The following is a 14891-nucleotide window of genomic DNA, read 5'->3' as shown; positions in this document are numbered from 1 at the left end:
TAAAACGAGGGAATGATGGTGGTTGCTTTTCATGCAACATTTATGTCGTCAGTGAAGACACTTATATTACATGTGCTAGATAACAAATACACCTTTATAAAAGCGGTTATGTCTTCAGCTGTGACGAGGATTTAGTGCCAAGTTTCATTGCCCAGGCCTGGTACGCACACTACATTGTTTCCAGTCCTATTTTTGTTTTCCATCTGCACCGAGGTAGTTTGCATTCCACTGTTGTGTAAATGCATTTTTTATTTATTTTTTCCAAATATGCAAAGGAAAAAATCTGGGGGTTTGCGTAGAATCACTAGCTACATTTACATGGACAGATATTTCATCCATTTGATTGAAATCAGTCTGATGATCTTCCCTGAAGCTCATTACGTCACGTAACCCCCACGAGGATCAAGCATGCGCAGAATCAACATACACCACAAAACATTTGGAATGAGTGTATACGTGATTATTTTTTCCTGCTGATCCAATCATGAAAAGGTTTAAACCACCCCTCTTGATCGGATTGAAAATTGTTTCCAATTGAGGCCGATCGGATCAGCTGACATGTTTACATGACACATTTTTATTCTGATTGGACGTTCGATCGGATTAAAAGTGCTCCATGTAAAAATAGCTACTGTTGCGTTAACAGGACCTAAAGGTGCATTTACATCAGGATAGCCTGGAGGACTTGGTTTGAATCAAACACATTGCACTTTACGCAAGTGGATGAACCACCTCAACTATGCCACGCAGTTACAACAGCTGCTTGCTATGAAGAGGTATTCCCTGAAACGACCATTGACTAAGAAGAAGATCCCCAGTTTTCAAGCAGACTAGAGGTGCCTTCTTTAATCCGCATCAGAGTAGACCAGGGTTCGCTTGGAACTGACCAAACAGTGCCAGTGTGGATACACCAAAGTTTCAGAGGTAATGGGTGAAATGAGAAAAGGGTCTTCAAAACATGAACATATAAAACATTGCATTACACCAGGATGCATGAAAGTATCTGGTTAACTTACACAGCCACACAAAAGAACTAAACTGCATGCTAATAGGGGCTGCACTTCTGTAGTTTGGTGCACAAAAACCTTCTCTAGCTTCTATTACAGTATTTTGCAAAAGAAAAGCGATATTTCTAACATTTCGATAAAGTGCAATTGCGATTTTCAGGTGTTTCCATTAAATGGTGTTTAGCGAATTAGCTGTTATTCTCGTAAAATCTCGTCCTGCAAGACTCCACTTTGAAAAGGATAGAGATTTCTAAATCTTTGTAAAACTCTTGCATTTCGCCGTTGTGTGCTATCAATGATGAGAATTATATTTTTTTCTTTAATTATTTGTAAAAAGATTTACGTCTCCTCCTGCTTCTACTCAGACTGCGCCAGTGACCCTGTGACCTGCTACGTCACGTCAGATGAAGCGTAAATGAGAGAAAAGTGATTTTGTTACACTTTTGCGATATACTTCTATATCGACACGTCTGAAAAACCACCTCATAAGTATGTAAAAACTTATTAGCGATATTTGGGAGTTTTTTTTTTTCAAAAAGTAGGTGTTTCTATTACCGTTTTTTTATTGCGATATTTAGCTATTGCACAACTCTAGGGGTAATGGAAACGCACCTACTGATTGGGAAGGGAGGCATCACACTGCTGCAGTTTTTTCTTAGCATTAATCCCACATTTATTGCTCTTCCACTGCCTTTTGAAGTAGTAAACAATGTTTGTGCTAATCAGACTTTATGTAGCACTTTTCATACAATTTCAGAACTCAAATTGCTTTACAGAAATAACAGTGAAAAAGTCTTTGAGTCTCTCTCTCTCCTCCCTGCTCACACAAATACACAGAATTCATCTGATTTTAGCCGACAGTATAAAACTGAACTGAGGGAGTGCCACCAGTGAGGAAAAGGAGTAAGGAGTATGTTTGCCTCTAACAAACTTCTAACAAAACCCAGAAAAGTATTTCCTCTCTGAAACTTCTCTCAAGCTTAGTTTACTACTCAGCGAGCACCAATAATAGTCAACAGTTCTACAACATTTCACCTACACTGCATGGGGCTTTGGATGTACTGTAACCTATTGTAAAAAGACCAAATGAGTTTGCATGCACAATTAACTAAGTTGACAAAGATGCTTGTATTCAAGTTCCCATTTTTGCTTTATCACATTTTTTTTATAATGTTTGATGATTTTTATACTTTTTTCAGCAGGTGATAACTGAACAGTCCCGCATGCTTGTGTTTATAACACACACACTGCAAAATTAAGCCAGAGGACAAGAAGTTTGTGTGTTAAAATAAGGTTAAACATGAAGGAAAGGAAGTGAAACAAGGTGAGTCTGTGGCAGGAGGTAAGGTGTGGAGGAAGAAAGAAGTATGGAGAGAGTGGAGAAGGCCCGTTCATATGGTGAAATGTTACATAATTCTCTCCCTGTATTGATTTATTGCTGGGCTGATTTGGCGTCTGGCCAATACACAAGAGCAATTGCAAGATTTGATCCCAGACAGGGACAAAGGGTGACACAAAGAGACTTGGACAGTGAGAGAAGATAGATAGCAACCGATAAAGGGAGCAGTGAACAAGAGATAGATGTACAAGTGGAGAAAGAGTAATAGCTGGGAATTTTGGGTTGCTGCCAAAATGACAAGAATAAAGAGAGCAACGAAAAAAGACGCAGATAATGAAAAGAGAGAGAAACAAAAAGTTAAAGAGAGCATTAAATCGAGTGAGATGGAAATAGCCTAGATGTGGGGCGAGAGAAACAAGTGTGAGCCAGGACAGGCAGAGTGACAGATCGAGTGGAGGTGTGAGGAAAAGAATGTGTCTCTTGAGTGTGTTTCAGTTTATCCTTGTTGCAGTAATCGGTGTGGTTATACAAGAGCCTGCAGCACTGGGCAGAGCAGCTCAACACACTGGAACGGCAGGACGGACTGGGTTTACTGCACACAGTACACACACCATGTGTACTGTGTACACGACAGTAGCAACAAGAGTGTGCGGACAGGTTTGGAAACTGTGTCCAGAGTCAATAAAACCTGTTAAACTGGTTTGTTTTAGGTGTTTATCAGGTCAACATCTCAAACCTTGTCTGATCTGATCTCACTGAGTTCTATTCTGGAAAAAATAAACCTCATATAATTATAATTGACGGTAGTTTTACAGTAAAGCACACTTCACTGTATTAGTTCAGATTTGCTCTGTATGTTTCCTGCTGGCATTTGTTTATCCGACATGGGAACTTAATTAAAAAGCTGCATTTAAACTACATGAGCAGCTGCCCATACACACTACTCAGTCAACACTACATATTGTGTGAGTGCGTGGATATTTCAAACAGCCCTTCTCTTGCCACTTTTACAGTTTGAATTACAGACTTGGAGCCACATCTAACAGGTTCTGTGATTCTGGGAAACAGATTGTGCACATCTCCTGCAATAATCGACCAGCTATGTGAAAATCAGAGCGTAAGCTTAGGGTGGATCTCGCCTGTTCTCCCTTTGTGTAATATCATTGCATCACATTCCTGGGAATTCTGCTGAACTGCACTGCATCCCAATCGAGGTGAAACATGCTGTATAACGTTAATAGCTGCTTCAAACGGATCTTTAATGTGTCAGACTGTTGGCAGTGCATCGAAACGTGGATCGCATGAGCCGCAGTGATGGAGATGTCAGATGTTGGCAATGACGTGCACTCTCTTCTCAAAGAATTTAACGAGTACAGATGTAGTCCCCCCCCTCGCACACACACACACACACACACACACACACACACAAACATAATTCCCTAAGATTCCAGTTCTCCTGCTGAAATTCCTTCATGCTGGAGGATCAGAACCTCTTCCTGCTCCTCCATCTTTTCCCCTCTGGCACTTCCTCCTTGTTGTTACATCTCTCTCTCATTTCTCTTGCAGTCTTTGGATGAACTACAGACAGATGAGGGGAAGGAAGGAAGCAAAGATAAAGGCAGAAAACCAGATTAATGGGCTGAATGAGGCTCGTGGAGGGAAAAGATAGGCCAGAAGATGGAGGAGAGAACAAGCAGGAATAGGGAAAGAGGCTGCTAAAACAGGCTTCCCTTGTGTTACTGTGAATAATTCACTTTATTCCCCTTCTCTCACTTCTATTAAAGATATATTCAACTGAGGGGTGCGGGTGAGCTGATTAATTGCCAATTAATGTTTAACGAGGTACAGCTGTGTTCAATTAACACTGGTTTAGGCTCTAACTCTGCTGACACCAACCTCCCTTTTTATATCACTCAAATTTCTACCTCTCCCTCTCTTCTGGTGTTGATTCCTCACAGCCAGTCTTACTAAAGAGAGGTTCACCCAGTCATATTCTGCTTAGCAATATTCTAATTAGTCAGTTTAAACACCCTACAAGCCAAGCTGAAGTAGTTTTTATTTGTGATAAATTTAGTCCATATGTCCATATAGAAGTTACTGCCTGTGTAAAGATACATGTAAATGTCTCCATAGATGTGTGACTAGTGTTACAGGAAATTTAGCCTCTTTGCTTAACGGAGAAAAGTGAAACTGACAAGCTGTGGCATTACAGGGTAATGTGACACACATTATCTCAGTCATTAACAGTAGCTTCCTGAACAACGCTGCTGGTTGCTTTTCAAACTCTGATGACAAGATGTCAGGATGTCTGTTTTTAGTCTTTATGTCAAGCTAAGTTACAGTAAAAGCAGCTTTATATTGACCAGACATGTGTGAGGAGATATAATTCATCAGTCTGAACCATGGCAAGGCAGCAAAGAAGTGTACAGTATAAACTAAAATGTAGAACTACTGCTTTTCAGAGTAATATTTGTGCACTACTGGGTACTGCAGAGTGATCAGGGAAGACTATGACAGCACTTCATATCAAAGAAAACCTAATACTCATCAGCTGTTCAACATTACTATTTTCTAGAGGTTAAAGTGTCACTGACACTGTATCCATACCGAAAGAGCTTACACTACAGCTCTGAGTCAACCATCAGAGGGGATAATGTTCCTGTAGTTTTATCAGTACAGTTACAAACTGGCATTGTGTGTTAGGAGACTGCGGGCCAGCTGTGGGGCGTGTGTCATGAATATCATTTTGGCACCCATGTTAACAGATTAGAGCATCCACGCAGCCTGCATGATGTGGATATCTGCTGCGACTTAAAGCATGTTGCAGCTGCGTGCAAGGCAGATTTTTAGTACTGTGTCCATTTTTAATAGAGATAAGCATCAGTGGAGCTGTTCAAAATACATGATTAAAACCTTTGATTACTATCATACTGACCTCAGGTCAGCAACAATACACCTTTCACTAGTTTCCATGTGAATGGAATATGTCCATATATATATATATGATATGAGGATGATGATTGCATGTACCAATTTAGAACTGGGAAACATTCCTGTTTTTTACCTAATGAGTAAACTATGATGTTGACAAATCTCTGTTAAGGAGAGTCACTGTGTACACAGATGGATCTGGTAGTGGCTGCACCATAGTGCTTCAGCAGAAAGATTGGTGGTCTAAATACGATTCTGTAGTGAAGCAGTTACCATGTGAAACCGGCCTCATGCGTGATATATGTTCACATGTACAACCCAAGGTGCAGCTTTAAGCTTAATGTCTATTTCCTATTTGGCAGGTGTAACTACTGTCTGTTAAGACATGAAAACACAGAAAAACTTCATCTGAATGCACAGATAAACCACTTGTCCCTGCTGCTCTGCTAAATGTGATGCTCATGCTTTACCTTATGAGTAGAAATGCTATGATGAATGAAGCATTCTGCAGTAAGTTTTATTTCCTATAATCCCTGAAAATTTACTGTTCTGGGGGACCTGGATACGAGAGTGCAAATGTCTGCCATATTCTTTCTGAAATGATGGAGTTAATATCCAGCCAGCTAACCTAGTAAGAACTCAAGAAAGTCAAGTGGGAACATGTGTGAAAACAGCAGTAAATCTTCTAAAGCATTTACAGCGAGGAAGAATGCGTGTTCATAAGAGTTACTCATTCATTACCCTTTTGTTGACCTGTATCTCCTTTTATGCACACTAATAAATAATGCAGGAGCGATTAACAGTGTATGTGGTATCGATATCTGCAAACACAACTGTCACAGACAGGTAGCAAAACTTTGATACCCACAGTGAACATTTTAAAACCTCCCCTGCCTCTTTTGTGCTATACCAGAACCCACTGCCCCACAGTATTTCCAGCCTCCACATCACATCTCCCACTACAAGTGTGTATGTGTGAACAGCAACTACAGAAAAACTCTCAGTATTGTCAGAAGAAATTGTCCAGCTTTCATGTGAGAAAACAGCCAGATTGACTAAATAAGTTCAAAAAGCATCACCTAGAATATAGTTAGCTCTAGATAATCTGTGAGTCATTTTTAAAACAGATTTTTCTCTCTCCTTAGCAACATCTTTTGTGCAGCAGTACTTCTGGTGTCTGTTATCTGCTGCCACAGTTGCAGTGACACACTTTGGTATAAACATGTCTGCTATGTGCAGTTTAATGAATCCACCCTACAGTACATGAGGGCGGCTAAGTTGTTTCATGTCGAACTATTGCGTCATCGATTTCATTTAAACATTGACAAAGCAGGAAAGTCCCGGGTGAAGCTTTAGAGATGTAACACCACGACACAAATTTCATCAGTTCCAAGCACGAACAGGTGTGTGTCTTGTGATATAAAATGATTTCAGCTCATAGTGCCGGTAAACTCACTGACACTGAGACATTTAAATTCACCACCATGCCTCCATTTGCCCGTATTCCTCTGTGAGCAAAACCCCACAGGGTTCACAGGTTTGATGCCTTTTTTTTTATCCCTCACATCCTCCTTTTCTTCATCCCGTCTTATCTCTTTCTTCTCTCCATTCATCGGATTTATCATGTGCCTGGAGCCTTTCTCTCCTTTCTTTCTTTCTTCCCTCCCTCCCTCCCTCTCTGTGCGTCTGTCCAGGAAAGGCAAACATCACCAGACTCAGATCTGAATTTTTACATTTTTATGTGCAGAATGCCATCATTGACCTGGCTCATCTATTAGCACAAACCACACACACATGTAAATATGATTGCAGGAGGAAATGAGGAGATAGGGGATAACAATGGAAGCAAAGTATTGCATCCATCTGGTGGAGTGAAAGTGTGTGTGTAGCCATGTGTGACTGTTGGTGTGTACGTAAGTCTGCCCTGTTTTTTCTCCTGTTTTGGCTTTCATTACAATCTGATACCTCCACCCATCTGTTCACAAAGGAGAGCAGCAGAAGACGGGAGGAGAGGTGGAAGAGTTGGCTGTCACTCTTCATATGCTCCTCCTCTTCCTCTTTATCTGCTCTCTTTGTCCTCTACCTCCCTGCCCATGTCTCTCTCTCCTCTCCTCAATCTTCTCTTCCCTCCTCCCCCTCTCCCTCCTGCCTGTCTCTACTCTTCTCCTCCTTTCATCTCCACATACAAGCAGAATGGAGCTCAGCCTTCTCTGAAAACCCAGCAGGTGTAGGTGGTGTGTCTAATTGTACGTAAGTGTGTGTTAGAGTGTGCAAAATGTGCTTTAAAGTCTCACAGGAAAGCCTTTTTTCACTAAGTCACATTTTGTATATGTTTGTGGCTAGCGTATATGTGTGTTAGCTGTGTGGAGTGTGTGTTGGAGATATCTTGTTTCCTCAGGGGAGTCCAGGCCCATTTCCACTGTCTGCTGTAGCCAACCAACCCAGCAGTGCATCGATAATCTATTAGAGGAGAAACACACACACACCCTTACCTGCCACTACTGAACACACAGTGAGCGTGCACAAGCTGTAAGTAGATGGGCCGATGCTTGACCTGAAAAGAAAGCATGACACAGATATTAAAAATACAAAATTGGTCAGTGTAATAGAATTGTTTCACAGAAAACAGGCCTAAGATGAGCCTCTTCACAACTACTATCTTTCAGTTTACTTTTGCAGAACTCCACATACACCTGTAGGTACAGAACATGACACTTATCTGGATTTTGGTAACTATCTCCTTCAAAATTCGTGGACATGAAATTGCCACTTCAACAGCCCACAGTTTAATTTCCACTGTTTCCACTGCTAGAAAAAACAAAAACAGAGTCTGGCACCAATTTTCGGTTTCTGTTTAACCCCTTTTTTGACTGATAAGGTTTCAGTGCTGGTCCATAGACAACGCCAGACTCAGAACCATTTTCTTCTTTGCATTTTGACATTAAAAGCAGTAGCTACCCGCTGCTGCTTTATTAGCACAGATGTTTTACTAGCTCTCAAAGAACATTTTTTTTATCTGAAGGGAGGTTAAGGTGACTAACTAAAAAAAAAAAAGAAAAAAGGATACAATTGATCATTTTAGGTGATATCAGAGCAGCAGTGAAAGCCAATGAATTCAGCCATCCTCCATCCACTTTTTTCATCACACTAGTTGACATAAAGCGTATGGTAACTAGGAATGCTGCTCTGTGTAACAAAGCAAATTTCACCACAGGCTCATAGAACTGAGTTTGTAAACCAGATGTGAAACGATGTTTAAAATGTTCTTGATGTTTTAATCCTGACAACATAAAACGTGTTTTGTCTGTTTTTGCATTGATATATTGTGTGGTAATATCGTAAGATATCTGGAATGTTTTATATGCCGTTGTCACCACTACATGAAATGTTCCCTTCACTAACTATGTGTGCTCGACTCTACATTCATAGAGAGGTACACAGTGGTCTGCATGAAACACATTCAGGATCTTCTGGTTTGTTGTAAACCAACTAGATTCCTCAGGTCATCAGGGTCAAATCTACGTTCTGTTCCCAGAGTCAAAACTAAACGTGGGGAGGCAGCGTTCAGTTTTTATTCCCCTCACATGTGGAACAAACTCCCAGAAAACTGCAGGTCTCTCTCAGCAGTTTTAAATCAGGGTTAAAACTTTTCTATTTGCCGCCTATTATCAAACCAACTGTTAATTCCTCACACTGAAACTTTATTTCTTGCATTTTATCCATTTTATTTGTTTTTTTTCCATTCTGCTTTTATTTAATTTCTTTTAAAGTGTGTTTTTAATGCACTTGTTACTGCTTCCTGCACCTCCCACTAATGCTTTTAATGTTTTATGTAAAGCACTTTGAATGGTCTTTACATGAAATGTGCTAAAAAAAATAAACTTACCTGCCTTGTAATTGATTTTAATTTTTTTAATGTGTTATTTATATTATCTGTAAAGCACTGTGTAACATTTGTTTCAAAAAGTGCTCTATAAATAAATATTATTATAATAGCGTGACATAATAGAGCAAAACGCCTCCCTCGAATTATAATGAAGGAGAATGCGACACAGAAACAAAGGAGGAGAATAGAAGACATCCAGCCGTTTGTATTCTTTCTTCTTGGCATGTGGTTTTAAAAAACAAAAGTCAACAGCATATTTAAACATGATTCTGTTGCCACTGAGGCCTGTGGCACTGACTAATAGTGATGAAGACCTCGGAGCGACTGGTCAAATAACTTCTGGTGGAGAAGGTACAGGACCAGCATGACCCCATGCTATTTTCATACCGGACCTGTAGAGATGATGCTACCATCACACTGCTCAGTTACTGGTATAAGCATCTTGAGGGTAAAAAACTCAGGCCAGACTTTTATTCTAAGATTTCTCCTCAGCTTTTAATACAATCCAGCCACATGTTCTAGTTAAACTACTGCCTGATTTTAATCTTGACGCTGGATTGATGAAATGGGTGTTGAATTTTTTTTTTAACTTGTCGGCTGCAGGCAGTCAGGGCTAATGGTGTATTCACCCAGAAACAACTTTCATCCACAGGGTCACCACAGCGATGTGTCCTGTCCCCTTTATTGTATATTCTCTATAAAAATAACTGTAGGAGCAAACATGACAGGCATCTTTCGAAATTCACGGATGATACTGTCAGTCTGCTTCAGGAAGGAAGACTTTGTAGAGTGGTGTGACAGCCATTTTCTTAAGTTAAATATCCAAAAATCTAAAGACATGGCCACTGACTTTAGGAGAACCTCTTTAGGAGAGAAGACACTGATAGTTTCATTTTACAAATCATTAATACTCTTTTAATGGTTGGTATGGAAACCTCACAGTGCAGAAAACTGTCAGATATCATCAGAGTAGCCAGTAAGACAACTGGCTCACAGCAGCTCTCTGTCGGATATTTATAATACAGTATCACGGTATCATGGAAGGTGCAATCAATCATGGCCAGCTCAGATCACCCATCATCAGAAGAATTTGTTCTCCTCCCTTCTGGGCGGTGATAGAGGTTCCCAGGGTTAGAAGCAACAAGTTAAAATTTTCTTTTATTCCTAGTGCAATAAATGTCCTTAATGTGCACTGAGCCTGGAGAGGTTTAATATGTCTGCACTGACTAAAAAGCGCTCCATTATATCTTGGAACTTGAATTATTAGTTTTGTTTTTATTCTTTTTATAGATTTATTTTATTGTTGACGTCTTGATCTTACCCTTTTTACTTATCCATGGTTGCAAAAAAGTGCCTACTGACCCGTACCAAACTGGACTCATTGGCAGAAATGATGCTATGGGTAAAAAAAAAAAAATAAAAAATTATGCTTTGGTACACAGTTTGGTTGTTTTTTTTCCTATTTGTTTCTGTGACTGAAAGAAGAAAATGTAGCCATTTTTTTTTATTTTTTAGACTCTTTTATGTCACAATTTAAAAAAAAAAAAATCTTGTAAATGAAAAAGAAAAAAAAAGCTCTTTTCAAATTAGGAATTACCATGTTCTGTGTAGCAGAGGATGTCAAAACAATTATTAGAACAATGTGTTAGATGTGTTTCTAAATGCTGGTCAGTAATTAGAGAAACTGAGCTGCAAAAGACAATAGCAATATTTAGAAACTGATTTGAAAAATGAGGCCATTGCTGGTCTGTGGAGAATAAACCGTCTCCCTGCACCATGATCCTCTTCAGATATTAAAAAGAGTTGAGGAAGATTTGCATCATATACAACCCAAAAAGAAGTTTCAAGAGATTTAATGGTAAATTTTCTACACTGACTTTAGAAATTTAATATTTACTCCAATTCTTAGTAGAACCTAGCAAATAAAAATCTGCCTCAGACATGTGCCCACTGAGTATATAATATAATTTTATTCCAGCATAGGGATTACTTAAATTTCATTTTACGCCATATCTTTAAATGCCACTGTAATGGAAAGCAAAATATAATTTAGGCATTATGATTAAAGAAATAAAAATCCCTGACAACAAACAAGATATCTTTTAAAAGATATTAAGAATATTCTAAGTGTTTTAATCATTACCCTGCAAACATTAAAACATATATATAGGACATGCAAACACAACCAGTAACACAAAATAAACTGTAAACAATGTGGCACAAGTACAAGAACACAATATAGGAAAGGAAATATACAGTGACATAAAAATGCACATGATCTGATGTAATCATAAGTATTCAGGCGAACAGAACCCAATGTACTGACCAGCCACACAGAGCAACTATAGTTGCCAGACATACACCCACATTCATGATATCCTTGCACATCCATACAAAGACACAGGCCTGGTGAGATGGTCATGGACAAAATAACACATGGCCAGACAAAATGCATAAACAAAATACCAGCATGATGTAAGAAGGTGCAATATCAGACATCACACAATCAACTCTAAAGCCTGTTTATGGACCAGTTAAGTAGGACAGAAGCTAAGCGCTGAAGATGCAGCTTGTTTACAATAACATGTCCATGCACAGTGTAACAGCACTTTAAAAGGCTTTTCTGCTTTTAGCGTGCACTGTATTTACTGTATAGAACAACACGTTTTTTTGTGGGATATACTGGAAGTCATGTAAATAACGATCAGTTTGGTAGAAAACAGCTTTATGAGGGATACATTTAGTCTCAGTTTCATTTGGATAGTTTAACTAATTGTGATTAGTAGAATAGTGGGGCTGGTTTCAGTTGATGAATTTATTGTTTAGCCATTATCACTGTGTTTGTCATGTTGCCCTCACATATTTATATCTCAAAGCAGGACACACAAGCAATCATTTCAGGTAAATCCTCAAAAATTCCATCATCTCTCATTTTCCTTCTTTCTTTTGTATAATCCCTGGGTTCCTGCCTTTTGGAATTCCTCCACAGATTATCCCATGGCTTAAACTACAAGCAGGACTGAGAAGAGGGGGAGGAGTGCTTTAAGTTTCCCCTGTGGACCTGTTTTGCGCATGACAAGGAATTCGCTCTGCCCCCCCCTCATGTATGGAAACGAGGTATGTAGGTAGACACAGCCAGGTTAATTCACAGCAGCTCACTGATTTGCCTGACAACATGGCCCGAGGGCCCACAAACAGACACATGTACAGAGTTAGAACAGAGAAGAAGAGGGGGAATAAAAGCAAAGAGGGACCCAAAGACAGAGCCCTGAGGCACTCCGATATAGTGACACAGCTCCAACAGCTACCCTCCGGACCTCTTCAGCTAACAAATGTCTAACTAACCAGCAGCTGGAAGCTGCTCCACTCCTGTTTGCAAGCCTTTATTTGGTTGAAAACAATCACCGTCCCCTGTCTTTAATTTACTGGGGAGTTGGCTCATTCCTCTGAGTGGAATGTACAGTGGGAGCAGCATGCATTTCATGACGGGGTGGAGAGATTCATGATGATGTCGGGGGGAGTGGGGGTTATCCGGATGGAGCAAGGGAAGGGTGAGTGAGTTTAGCTGCTATTTTTAGACGACATGTCATTTAAACTTGTGGTATGTTCCTGCACTGCGGTCAAGGAATGAAACACTTGTAGGGACACGTGGACCTACTGTGGGACTGTCATCTTAAATGTGTAAAAATAAGTAAATCCTGCCAACAGGCACTTAGAAAAAAAAAAAAGCTGCACTCTGGCAAGGTTGCAGTCTTACCCAAAATACATTGAAATGCAAGAGACAAACAGGGAAATCTAATGTGAAAACAACAAATAAAAATACTAAACACACCTTTAATAATGAGGAAAGATAATAAAAAGGCTTCCAAGGCTTTTGAAAGTCCACCCTAAAACACATGCAAATAGAGCCAAACCACCTCTCACTCAATCCTATTGTCCCCACACCTAATCTGTTATGTATGTTACACTGTAATGGCTTGCAAAAATGCTGAGAAAAGAAAAATGAAGAAAATGCACACAGTGAAGAAAAGTGATGCAAGACCAGTGTGTCTCAGAGAGGTGGTAAAATGAAAGAGTGAGGGGAGAGAAGGAAAGAGACAACATATGGTATAAAAGGACCTAGATTCCCTCATATTTTCCCTCATCTTCCACTCCGGGGACCACTAGTCCTTGTGGAATTCAGACCTAGCTAAACTCTACTTTTATAATTGGTCTATCAGTGAAGTGAATCGAAGATATTTTCATGAAGGATAAGAGAGATGGAGCAGATTGGATGGACAGAGAGATGAAAGGATGTGGGTGGACGAGGGAGAGCTGGAAGAGATGAAACTAGTCTCTATACATACATCCAGTATTTCCATTCAATTAAATATTCAGAAATATACATTATACAAAAATTAAAGGGATTAAATGATGCAGCTGTGTCACAACATATTAAAAGTAAGTTTAAAATGGTGCTCTGAAGCAAGGACCTTTCAATTTGTTATCTCACCTCCTCTTTCCTCACGTCTATCCTCAACTTCTGCACGTGCATCTCTGAGAGGGAACCAACATGCCAGGATACAAGTCAAGTGGAGGAACTGGGTGAATTCAGTTTGAGAACTGGGAATAAAAGAACAGAAATCTAATCACATAGACCATGTTTGGAGGTGTGCTGGTGCACTTTTGGCTACATTCTTATATGCAAATGTGTCCTTGGAAAAACTTGAGGATAACTGGTTTAATTGTTTTCTTTTTTACATAGATTAATGAATAACCAGATTAACAGAAATTTCCTTTGTTCTTATTTCCGTAACCATTAAGCAGAACAGCTTTGGGTCTGTCTTGTAGGTTCTGTTCTTACTACAAATATTTATAGCTGAGAAAAATCTAGACCGATCTGGTCCTCAAATCTGTTTCTTCTCTCTTTACCAGATCTTATTCAGAGCAGGCATTTACATGTGTCATAACATGAAAGCCCACCTGTAAGAAACTATATCAAAAAAAGTTATATTTCTTGTACTGTCCCTGTGGATATTTTAAGCAGGTGATTGTGTGTTTATGATGCTACCTCACATGCTGGATTAAAGCATTAGTTGTCACAAACGTACTTTATTTAGGGGTCTTAGATACCATCTACAGTGCTGGATCTGGGGTTTTCTCTGCCCTTCATCATCTACATGCTCATATTTTACATCCTACTAACATGGAAATTGTACGGTTGACGCAGGAGCAAGGAGGGGGTAGATGGAGGTATTATTCTGCTAACGCCTGTGCAGAAAACCCAAGTTTGAGACCAGTTCTATGAAACATTTTCCCCTTTCCTTTTAGCTTTCACACTTATTTGAAAATGTGCAATAAAAATACAAGTTTAAAGAAATTCACACATATAGAAACACAAGAAACAAAAGTGTGCTCACATGTGCGACCAAAATGTTCACCCGAAACTCCTGTAATGGCATTTATCTGTTTATGAGAAAACAGATTAACACACATAGATTTCTCAATACCTTTGTCTTTGTGCATGTAGACCCATATTTCTGATTGTTTTTTTTTTTTACATCTGCACATGGGCATAATACTGTGTTGCTTCCATCTTTTCAACATCTTCTATTGAGACAGGAGCAACACAGTCTCAGCGTGAGAAGAACACTAAAGAAAAACACAACAGCAGGAAGTCGGAGGATAAACAAAGCACAGCAGTCTCATGTCGCCTATTTTGCAGCCTTCTTTGCTCCCACATGAACAG

At 39.5% G+C, this 14891-nt stretch overlaps 1 protein-coding gene across 1 annotated transcript in view; it reads right to left on the bottom strand.

The window, feature by feature from the left end:
• Positions 1–14891, bottom strand: part of kdm6ba (lysine (K)-specific demethylase 6B, a) — a 110967-nt gene that overhangs the window by 54953 nt on the left and 41123 nt on the right. Inside the window, exon 4 of the mRNA XM_041985107.1 lies at positions 7770–7831. The gene's annotated coding sequence lies outside the window, so the exon portion shown is untranslated. The remainder of the gene's footprint in view (positions 1–7769; positions 7832–14891) is intronic.

This window comes from Melanotaenia boesemani, chromosome 5 (assembly GCF_017639745.1).
Source record: "Melanotaenia boesemani isolate fMelBoe1 chromosome 5, fMelBoe1.pri, whole genome shotgun sequence".
NCBI lineage: Eukaryota > Metazoa > Chordata > Actinopteri > Atheriniformes > Melanotaeniidae > Melanotaenia > Melanotaenia boesemani.
The sequence above is the reverse complement of the archived record's forward strand: the minus strand, read 5'-3'. Positions and strand labels throughout refer to the sequence as shown.